The 12,372-nt window shown below is 32.8% G+C and overlaps 1 long non-coding RNA gene across 1 annotated transcript; it reads left to right on the plus strand.

Annotated features, from left to right (window-relative positions):
• Positions 1-1,176: 1,176 nt before the first annotated feature.
• Positions 1,177-2,222, plus strand: LOC110926901. Its single transcript, XR_002585429.2, has 4 exons — positions 1,177-1,284; positions 1,359-1,423; positions 1,517-1,660; positions 1,776-2,222. It is a non-coding gene; the product is annotated as an uncharacterized LOC110926901 (long non-coding RNA).
• Positions 2,223-12,372: the final 10,150 nt, after the last annotated feature.

The raw sequence follows: 12,372 nt of genomic DNA on the forward strand, positions 1-12,372 counted from the left end.
CTCTAGACTATATCTTCATTAACCAACAATCTCTCACAACCGTTTGAACCATTAACATGTTGACCCAGTTCCAATCCAACCCATTTTACGAATCGTGACCCGTGAACAAACCCAATTAACCCAACAAATTTAGTGTTCCAAAATGATGACAGTCTTGAAATCCCTTGTGAATTGCGATCACTATTTCCCTATCAACTCATTCGTACCTCCCTTGAATCTTTGGATGTTGGTGTTTTAGGGTTTATGTGATTGGAGATATTTTATAGAGCGGTGTGTTGATAAACATGTGTAAAACAAGAGAGAAATATGCAAAAAGCACCAAACATGGCTATGTAATCTTTAAACGCTATCACTCTAAAATGAAAGCATGAACCCTAATCGGATCTAAATTGTAATCTTCAAATTTGTGAAGAATCTAATAAATAACATGTGCATTTCTTAATTTCATGGTTGTCACTATAGAAAGTGCATCAATCTCTACCTAGCACCATGTTCTATTATTATTACCCAACAAAATACATATTTCTATGTGAGTTGGAAAAAAAATCATGTGGGAGAAGCAGTTGTCACAAGAGTGTGCTCCTTTATATACGTGAATGTGTGTTTTAATGAGTTTGGTTAAAAGTGACTAAGAGGTAGATGACTACGTAATATGAAAACTAACGTAAGCATATGTAAGTTAAAGTATATGAACCTAGAAACTTAGCTATAAATTGTCATATATATTTGATCATAAATCATGTCTTTCAATTAAGACATTATTATATTTGTATTACTATGTTATAAATAGTCTTTGGATCAATGTTTTGTAAGGGAAATAAGATGTTAAAATGCAAACGTTTAAATGTTTTCATATTTTACAAGAACATCTAAGATTAGATTATTGCTACATCGAAGCACATCATGGAGAGATTACTCTCGTACTAAAATGTACCTCAAAATCATAACAACATCGAAAAGCTCCAAATTTGGCTATGCAATCTAGAACAAGAAACTGGACACTTTGCGCAACTAAATAATTTAGTCTTACACAAATAAACATACAAAATGAAAGGGTAAAGGGGTCAATTAATAGATAGCAAAGAGTGTAAACATGAGGGGTTAAAGTGAAAATCTGACATGAACCCACCATTATAAATCAAACCCTAATTCTCCACTTTATTCTTATCAAACGCAGATAAACTACAGCGCCGCATCTATCCACTGTCCATAAACCCTAATTATCGATCCACTGGGCATCGCTTCTGTTCCAATGCTGGACGAAAGTAGCGTTAGGATCCAGTGGTATCGATCTGCTCTTTAATACTTCGTTTGTATGGTTTTGAGTTGTTAATTATACTGACCGATACCTGATGCAGGGATCTTCTGAAGAAGAATTTGTGTTAAATGTTGTTAACATGTTGACAGTTCATAGGTGGTACAGGTAACTGAAACTTGTAAGATGTATTTTCTATTCGACTTTATTTTAATGTCCACGCTTATATCGATCATAACGATACATACTATCTTCTTTCAGGTTCATGTGGGTCATCTTGCCACGTTGAGTGTGCCCTCCAACGGCGAAAGGTCGGAGTGGTTAATCTTGGCCAAGCGATGCGGCTCGATGGGAGTTATGTCTGGGATACTTACGGCTCAATGGCTCGTCAGACATTTCTTTAATGTGCATAAAGCTACCTGAATTTTCTGTATTTAAATTTAAAATGCGGTGAAATATGGTTTTCTCGATTTGAGTTAAATGTGGATTTAATTTCTTACACTTTATGTATTGTTTCTAGGTATTGGAAGAAGCAGCTGACTGTTGTTAAGCTTCTCAACGGCACATAAAGGCTTCTTCAAGACCTACATAGCTTGGTTATAGAAGCAAAAGATAAACTAGAGACGGAAGTGGTCTATATGTGCCATGGTTACCACAGCCAAAGCTGAGGTTTCAAAGGGAAAGACCACATCAACTAAAAGGAAGTCAAATGGTGGTGTTTGGCCTAAGACTAGAAAGACTTGTCAAATTGGTCAACAAGTAAAAGTACCGAAAATCAGAATAAGAGAGCAGGAAGACTTACCATGTGGTAGCAATGCTCCCTCCTTGGTGGGGGAAAAGGGTTTGAATATAAGTTAGTAATGCAATTCAGAGAGTTAGTTGTGATGATTCATTCAAGATTAGAAGTTTTCGAGAAAGATACACTCTTGTATAAATTCATGTCTATCTTGTAATCGATTTCTATAACATATGTACTAGGTTATAACCCCGTGTATCACACGGGTTAAATTAATGAATTTTATATACCAAACAAAAAAAATATATTTTTAAAAACCTCGCTTTAGTTTAATAAAATAAATAAATCATTTACATTATATTAATTTATATCGAAGGGATTAGTCCAAGCGTTATGTGATGTGTTAACCATATGAAAACGCACGTTTTGACGTATCCGATTGAAATCAATATATCATGTACTTGCATTGCGATTGGATCAAAACGTAACGTAAATCGAATATATATCGTACAATCATAACGTATTATACGCGACCCGACTAACTCGAATTTTTCGGCAAGGCAAAAACTCTTGACGGGGTCAAAGTGGCATTTACAAAGTTCATAAAAAGTTAAGTGGCTAAAAATTGTATTTCCTGAACTTAAGGGCTAAGAAAGAGTAAAGATAAAATTTGATAAAATTTTGGGGTAAGAAGGAAACTATAACAAAGTTATAAATATTATAAAATATTATATTATATCCTATACAAATTATTTAAATTTATATTAAATTTAATTTTGTAATTATTTTTTAATTGATATTAATTATCTATAATAATGGATGGCTTCAATGAATGACATGTGTCATTTCATTGGTTTCTTTTATTATATAGCAATAGATAGATATAGATAATGATCTTGAGTACGTTATAATATATCATATTCATATGATACGATCATATCTAATTCATATCATTTAAAACAATATTAAATGTCAATATTAATAATAAGAATTTGTATTAATTTAGATTAAATATTATTATTAATAGTATATTATTAATAATTTTAATCGATTAAATAAGAGAATGACAAGTGACCCAAAAGTGGTTTCTTTTATTATATAGTATAGATTAGGTTATAACCCCGTGTATTACACGGGTTGAATAAATGAATTATATATACCAAATAATAAAATAATATCTTTTAAAAGCCTTCTTTATTACACGGGTTGAAGAAATGTAATTTTATATATCAAATAATAAAATAAGTTATATCTATAAGAACCATATGTATTGTACGAGTTGAATAAGTGTAATATTATATACCAAATAATAAAAAAATTATATCTTTAAAACCATTGTATTACACGGGTTGAATAAATGTAACATTGTTTACCAAATAGTAAAAAAAAAAGTTATATTTTTAAAAACCCCTGTGTATTACATGGATTGAATAAATATGATTTTATATACCAAATAATAAAGAAATATATTTAAAAAAACTAACGGATTTTTTTTTATATTTAAAGTAGGAGAAGATTAAATATTAATCTAAACTAACGGATTTTTTTTTATATTTAAAGTAGGATAAGATTAAATATAAATCTTTATTTATTTTGTTAATATAAGATTGAAAAATCATATGATTGAATAGGTGGGAGGTTGTATTATGATAAATCGGTTAACCGTACTGAATGATAAATATAATAGTGATCGTTGAACAAATTAACTAATCGACTTTGGAATTCGTATGAATTCTTATTAGATTTGATTTAATATTATTGATAATAAAAATTTGTATTAGATTATATTTTAGATTTGATTAAATATTATTAATAATAAGAATTTGTATTAATTTAGATTAAATATTATTATTTTTAGTATTATTAATAATTTTAATCAATTAAATGAGAGAATGACAAGTGTTACAAAACAGGTTGAATAAATGAATTTTATATACCAAATAATAAAACACTATCTTTTTAAAAGCCTCCTTTATTGCACGGGTTGAAGAAATGTAATTTTATATATCAAATAATAAAATAAGTTATATCTATAAGAACCATATGTATTGTACGGGTAGAATAAATGTAATATTATATACCAAATAATAAAAAAATATATATCCTTAAAACCATTGTATTACACGGGTTGAATAAATGTAACATTGTTTACCAAATAATAAAAAAAAGTTATATTTTTAAAAACCCCTGTGTATTACATGGGTTGAATAAATATGATTTTATATACCAAATAATTAAAAAATGTATTTAAAAAAAACTAACGGATTTTTTTATATTTAAAGCAGTATAAGATTGAATATTAATCTAAACTATCAGATTTTTTTATATTTAAAGTAGGATAAGATTAAATATTAATCTTTATTTATTTAGTTAATATAAGATTGAAAAATCATATGATTGAATAGGTGGAGGTTGTATTATGATAAATCGGTTAACCGTACTGAATGATAAAGATAATAGTGATTGTTGAACAAATTAATTAATCGACTTTGGAATTCGTATGAATTCTTATTAGATTTGATTAAATATTATTGATAATAAAAATTTATATTAGATTAGATTTTAGATTTGATTAAATATTATTAATAATAAGAATTTGTATTAATTTAGATGAAATATTATTATTTTTAGTGTTATTAATAATTTTAATCAATTAAATGAGAGAATGACAAGTGTCCCAAAACAAGTTTATTTTCTTATATAGTACTAGCGGTAAGACCCATGTGCAAACACGGGTCGTCTCTTAGAAAACCATGCATAACATATATTGACAGAGAGTAAAAAAATAATTACTGCAGACTTACAAAATTGATATAAATTAATGATCAATAGCTTTATTCAACAGCAATTTCATTATGTTGAGAGCAAACTACTTTACAAAATTACTTAAATGATAGGGTGATTTGGGATTTTGTAAAAATGTTTGTTTTTGTACTACTTTACAAAATTACATAGAATTCAAGAAAACGAAACACCAAATTAAACAGATGTTGAGTTATTCAAAGTTCTGTTGAATACTAGATGAGATGTTGAGCAAAATTCAAACAGATGTTCACCAAAAGTCAATCAGATGTTGACTAATAGTCAAATAGATGTTGACCTTAAACAGATGTTTGATTTAACGCCACACATCTGTTTGTGGCCAAACATCTGTTTAAGGTAAAACATCTGTTTAAGTCCAAATATCTAATATAGAAGGACAAACATCTGTTTAAGGCAAAACATCTCTTTAAGGTGAAACATCTGTTTATGACCAAACATTTGTTTAAGCTCAAACATCTGTTTAAGTCCAAACCTCAGATATAAAAGGCCAAACATCTGTTAAAGGCCAAACATCTGTTTAAGTCTGAACAGATGTTTAACTTAATCAGATCTACTGTCTTCTCACAGTGTTTTCCTCTTCAAAACATTGTTGAACCTAACATGGATTTCCATTAACTATTGACCAAAAGTCAAACAGATGTTCAAACCACTGTTTGTTATTGTATTTCTTTAAAAAATTACATAAAATTCAAGAAAACGAAACAATGACTTAAAGACCTATAATTTAACACATAATCTAATCGGGCAAAGCGATCTAGTATCTGACAATTCCCTGGTTTTTACAACATGAAACACAACATCATCATGCCAAATACAGTCATATACATTGTAACACCTCGAAAATTCATGTCCAATAATGTATTGACACGTGTCATAAGCTTTGAACGTGTGAAAGATTACGTATGAAGGACTAAAGTTGACAGACAAGGAAAGTATGTGAATATAAGGATCCAGAATGTCAACAATGGATAAATATATTTTTAAAGTAACCCTACAAGATGTTTATACCTTCAAACGAATAAGTCATGGATCATACGAAGCTAATTGTGAAAGAAAGTGAGGAATTACAAACTACAGGGGCTAAATGTGTCAACATGTTTAAAGTATACCTCTGAGTGATCTTTTAGCAGACCCGAAGCTTTGTAATGATAAATTATACTCACAAGAATGTGTGATAAAAATTTCACAAGGTTTCGATAAAGTATGAGAAAGTTATTACAATATTCGTATACGAGGGGTTAAAAGCGTCAACGCTGAAATTTAAGACTTTTCGGTGATCGTATGAATAACCGGGGACTTAACAAAGTTGGTTTATAACTTGGAGTCCTTAAAAGTCAAGTTTGGGGGTTTAAAGTGCAAGAAATGAGCTTAAAATCAAGTCTGGAAGGACCAGGGACCAAAATTGCAATTATTGAAACTTTGTAACCGGATCAGGACATCCACACGGGGCGCGTAAGGTCCCTATGGAACCATACGCGGGCCGCCTAAGGTGCCCAGAAGCAGAAAATGTTGGCAGCTGCCTGTTCCAGCCGGTTTAACCGACTTAGAAGCCTGGTCCTCAATACTTGGAGCTTGTTTGATGGTTTTAAAGGACCTAGGGACACTTGGAATGATCCTATAACATCTATAGACTTGCTTGGCATGATCTTGATGATCTAAGAAACCTATATAAGGGGCATGAAGTTCATTGTTCAAGTGCTCATTCACTTGCAACTTCACAACTTGGTTTCTGGAGCTACCTGGCTTTAGTAGAAGACTTGGAAGTGTAGAAAAGATAGCAAGGACCTTAAGTAAGAGTTCTAATCCTTTTTTAGTCATTCTAATTAGCTTATATTCCTAAAAGTCAAACCGTCGTAATTAAGATTTGACTTCGTCATTAATCTTAATTGCTCCAGTCAATTTTTATTATGAAAGTACCTATGAGTTGGTAATTATGTGGGCATTAAACCCTTAAAAGGGCACCCTCTAATTCCCACTCTAACTAGGTCAATTGTCGAGTCAAACTTAGTTACAAAAAAAGTCAACAGGAAGCTATTTTGTGAATAAACACATAATTATCAATGTGTAAGCTATGAAACCTGTTTTGATACTCATATAACTTGGTAATTAATATAAGAACATGTCTAAACATGTTCAACTCGACAATTTTCAGTTTAAGCTCGGTTCGGGACCGAAAGTCGCATAGTTTGACTTAAGCTTTGACTTTCAGTTCTGACCCGTTTGAGCATGAATTAGGAATGCCTTAGAGCTTTAATAGGACCAAGTTACCTAGAAGTATAACCCTCTGTGATTATACAACTTGGTTCATTAGTTATCCAATTCATATGCATGATTCCGTTAAATGCTTAAATGTTGACTATTATGCCCTTATCACCTTAAAATGTGATTTGTGAAAAAAGTGAAAGGATAGAAACCTTCACTACTGATTTATAAACTTGTCCCTAGAATTTGACATCAGTTTGAGGTTTAGATTAAGAGTTATGCTCATTAGCGTAATTAAGAAGCTTTTAAGTAAATAAACCGCATAATTAGCATATAGCCTATCTAAACCCAATTTTTGATACCAAACTTATTACCCACTGATGTAATATAATATTTTGGTATTTTTGAAGATTTTTATTTATTTTTAGGCTGAGCATAACTTAGAATTCTAAGCTTGATTCGGCAATTGCCGGTTTTGCCCTTTTAGGCTATAAAATGAGTTTTACAAATCCTTTTGACCCCAAACCTTTTTCTACTGATCTAATATGATAAATAAAGTATTTTGAGCCTTTTGGGGTAATAAAATTATCAGCTTTCCTTTGAAAACCCGGAAATGGCTCCAAATCGCCTTTTTAAGCGTTTTTAACGCATAGTATGTATTAAAACCATTTTATAAATATAAGGTTTGATACCTACTGATGTTTTAAGTAAATTTTCATACTTTAGCAGTAAGCAAAAGTCTTAAACTCAGAATTCCAGTTTTAACCTTTTAAGCCTATGTGAAATTACCAAAATGCCCTTAAGATGCATAGTTTGGTTATAAGTGATAAATTTCACATATAAGTTATACCCTACTGATGTAACTTAGTAAATCGAGTATTTTTACTGATTACATCAGAACCGAAACTCAGAAACATATTTAAACCCTTTTATAACCTTTTTAAATGACCAAAATACCCTTACAAGGCGTAATTTGAGTTTAAAATCATTTTGGGCATAATAGAAGACATCCTACTGATGTCACAACATATTTAAGGCATATTAACTTGTGGAACATGTTCATGACTCTTATGGTTACCCGTTACGCATGTTTCGCGTTCGGATCGGTCTATGTAACTAGTTTACATATATTAGCCGAAACGGGTCAAACCATATCGTTTTTGTCTCAAAATTCAGAATGTGTTTAAGTTACCCATATTAAACAAGTATACAAGCTTGTCGGGTCAAAACCACATTCTAATCCGGTCTTCACTTTATCATGCGTTTGAACCGTGTCTTCCTTTTGAAAATTAACCGGTCTAAGTCTAGGCTTAATTAAAGACCCGTTAGGATTCTAATAGGTTATTAAAAACCTTCGTTCCAGATTAGGAGCCCAGTAAAAGCTACGTGCACTTGCTGTATTTGATTTATACATTGCTCAGGTAAATATCCTTAACTTATTTTCCCTATACGGGCTTGGGATACGGTACTATAAAAGTACCGCTTGGTCGGGTGTATGTAGTCATTTAAATCGTATTGTGATTGATGTATTTATATAACCTGTTTGATATGTATTATTTGGTGTATGGCCCTTGGGCGTTAAATGACCATGTCCCAGATATCCTTGGCATCATTCAAAGAAATGGCCACGACCTAAGCACGGGGTGTAGGCGTACACCTGACAGATGCATTACGTAAAAACTGGTATCCCACTATAAGGAATCGACCTTGTGGGCATTATACCTGTGGCGTGTCAGTTAACTTAAGTCCGGCCTTACAAACCGGCCCTAATGGACGACAAATGAGTAAAACTGTATACAATTTTGAATAATTGTCCCAAGTTATAAAAGATATTTTGCCAAAGTGCATTCAAATCAATTTTCAAACTCTTTTCAAAATGAGTCAGCTAAGTTGTATTTACCAGTGTAAACTGACGTATTTTCCAAAAAGGCTAAGTGCAGGTACTAAACGAAATAGGCTGGTTACTCCAGGCATCATTACTCAAGTCTCGCAAGCTTTAGATGCCAAAGTCTGTTGAACAATTTTCCTTTTTATTCGATCCACCTGTGGATCTGTTTCGACTGTTTTGTAATACTTAATATTACAATTTATTCAGTTGAAATAAATCTATCTCTTTGCTTCCGCTGTGCATTTATATGTTGTGTTGTTTAACTATGATGATATCAATTACGTCACGATACTCCCTACCGGGCCCACCGGTGACACGTGGAAAATAGGGGTGTGACAGGTTGGTATCAGAGCCAACACTGAGTGAATTAAACACTAGCCTTTTGTGTTTAATCTCAATTACACAATTGCACATTCTTGAGTCTAGACCAGAACATAGGACTAATCCTAATTCGTTTTATTTGGTCCTTGATTTGTTTCCTTTGTTATTTTCTGATTAGCCCTAGCATGGGCAAGTCATTTTTCAGTTAGAAGTCCCGTTTAGGACAACCATGTATTTGTTCAAATTTTAATGGGATGTTTAGGTTCCTATTATAAGATCTACCATTATAATAAAATGGCAAAATCTAAAAAGGACAAGACCTAGCCATATGTCACCTTAAGACAGGGCCAAGATGGTAGTTCCACAATTAGATTCAGATCCTTGTTAACATCTCAATTTAGGTTTTCTCTGCGTTAATATTAAAAGAATCTTAAAGGTAAAACCTAGCCTAATTGTCATTACAGACATGGCCAAGATGGTAAAACGTAGCCTAATTGTCATTATAGATATGGTCAAGATGGTAAAACCTAGCCTAAAGGTCATTTCAGACATGGCCAAGATGGTATAACCTATTCAAAAGATTCAAAACCTTGTTAACATCAGAAAGCAAGTTAATATGCTTGACAAAGTGTGATTCGATAAAATCACATAAGTCATTATTAAAAAGGGTTATTCTAAATTCCCTTATTTATATAATCATCCCTTAAGGATGAAGTGCCCACGGGCTATAATTAACGTCCTCTGGGACTAAAGACAGTGGTAGCCTACAACTCCCTGTCAGGAAAAGGTAATGAACTTTGATTCAACCTTAATACCTCGATTCTGTAAAATCTTGGTTTAATAATTAAATCTGTCTACGTGACTTGGCCTTTTTATGCCATAATTATATTTTAATTAAATCTAGGATAATTATAATGAAAATCCTGAATAAAATAAATATTATTCCTTTTCTGCTAGTATATATATATTAAAAAGAATCTTAAAAGGTATAACCTAGCTTGAATGTCATTAAAGACCCGGCTAAGATGGTAAAACCTGTTTAAAAGAGATTCATAATCCTTATTAACACCTGAAAACGTGTTAACACTCCCGACAACAGTGATGCGATAAAATCACACTTGTCATCTTTATATTAGGAACTTCCAAACCCCTTATTTAGCCTAAATGATCAATAGGAATCATGGCTAATAAACGTCGAACATGATGTACACATCTAAACATCCATCTGGGATGTATACCTACGGGCAAAGATGTATACATGAAAAAGATAGTTTTATTAAACTTCTTGTCAAGGTAATGAATTATGAAATTTTCCGATCCAAAGGAATCATTGATTATGTTTTAAAATTTCCCTAGTGACAAGGCATCTATGCCATCGAAAAGTCCTTTGGAACAAGCCATTGTGCTATATAAAATGTCGGTACGACATTGACAGTCGTGACTTATGTCCCCTGTGTAATAAATATGAAGGATTATATTCCGTTTAAACGCCAAAGATGGTTTATTTAAAAACCTAGGCAAAACATAATCAATTAAATTAAATACTATCTATTGGCCTATATGGTTGATTTACACCATGGCTATTTAATCATCAAGTTCGACAATTCAGCAAATTATTACTGCTTGGTTTGCAGTCTGCAAAGCTTCATCATGGCTGACTCCTCTGAAGCTCACAATCGGCACCGAGTTACAGGCTATGATAGATATAGCCGTAAACAACGCCGTGGACCGTGCATTGAAGGATCATAAGCGAAGGTGCGATGATACCCCAAATAAAGGTGGTAAAAAGGGTAAGACCGGTTCAAGCTATAACCAGTCCAAGCCAAAGGAGGCAAAACCCGAATGTAAAACCTGCGGGAAGAAGCACTTCGGAAAATGTTTCTATGAGCAGACCAGGGGATGCGGCATCTGTACAAAGATGGATCACAAGACTCATGAATGCAAGGACTTTAAGGACGCCAACTGCTATGGTTATGGCAAGAAGGGGGCACATAAAGACCCGCTGTCCTTGTTTCCGTTAAAATAAGAGGGACTTGTTATAATGATAGGAATGGATTGGTTGTCTTATAACCAAGTCCATGCTGTATGTGATAAGAAGAAAGTAGTTATCAAGACTCCTTATGGGAGCCTTTGACAATTCGAGGAGACACTGGGTATGGATTGCCTAGCACTTGCTGAATTTGGTATTTAATACCAAAGCTCAGAGTAGGGAAAAACTCGGAAGAGATAAGCAACAGTCGCGATGTTAGAGATGCGACAAATGTTAATGGTGCATCAAATGTGAACCTCGATGATAATGGAGTTAATCTCCAAAACTGTGATTAACGCATCTGTTAGAAAGGCTATGAGAAAAATCATGAAAGGGTCCAAGAAGCCGAATGCTGCTTGCTCTAAAACACAATTCGTTGTTCATGAGAAGAGCTTGATTCATACTTCAAATGCGAAGAATAATCTTAACAAAATCATATATGGCAAGGAGCCCATTCCTTTTAGGATGTACTTAAAAGTACTTCGTCTCTTGGAAGTCAAGAGACTTCAATAGTAAAAAGGGGCCATCGATTACAGGAAATTGCTGAATGAAGTAGAAACCATTAGGTGTATCAGCGGCTATGCTGGAAAGGACACGGTGAGGTATGCATCATAGTAATTCGATGGCAATACCCTTAATTAGTGAGGACATTAATGAAGTCCACAAGAAAGATCCCCTTATACAAATATGGGATGGTCCAAGTTTTAAAGACCTTATTAGGGTAGCCTATTATTCGCATCGCGAATGGAAAAGATGGAATAAGAAATTCTGACTCTCACCATAAAGGTTTTAGACTGTCGACAGTATGTCACAAATTTTAATTCATTGGCTGGGATAATACCCTATTCCAAGTACCCAAAGCCTAAGCTTAATGCAATAGTTATTGGTGGTTAGCACTGGCAATAAGAGGGCACATTAAGGTTCAAAGCCTGCTCATTATATATCCATTATGGATCTACCTCAGCTGCTCGCGTTGTATAGATTAAGAAATAACCAGTCAAAGCTGAGACTGCCCAAAAGTTTGTCAAAGATTTCGCAGCTAAGTTTAAAAGGATTAAGAATGGAGGCATTTAACCCTCCTGATGACTGATTAGAGGCGGTCCACATTATTAATGACA

This window comes from Helianthus annuus, chromosome 2, assembly GCF_002127325.2.
Source record: "Helianthus annuus cultivar XRQ/B chromosome 2, HanXRQr2.0-SUNRISE, whole genome shotgun sequence".
Taxonomy (NCBI): Eukaryota; Viridiplantae; Streptophyta; class Magnoliopsida; order Asterales; family Asteraceae; genus Helianthus; species Helianthus annuus.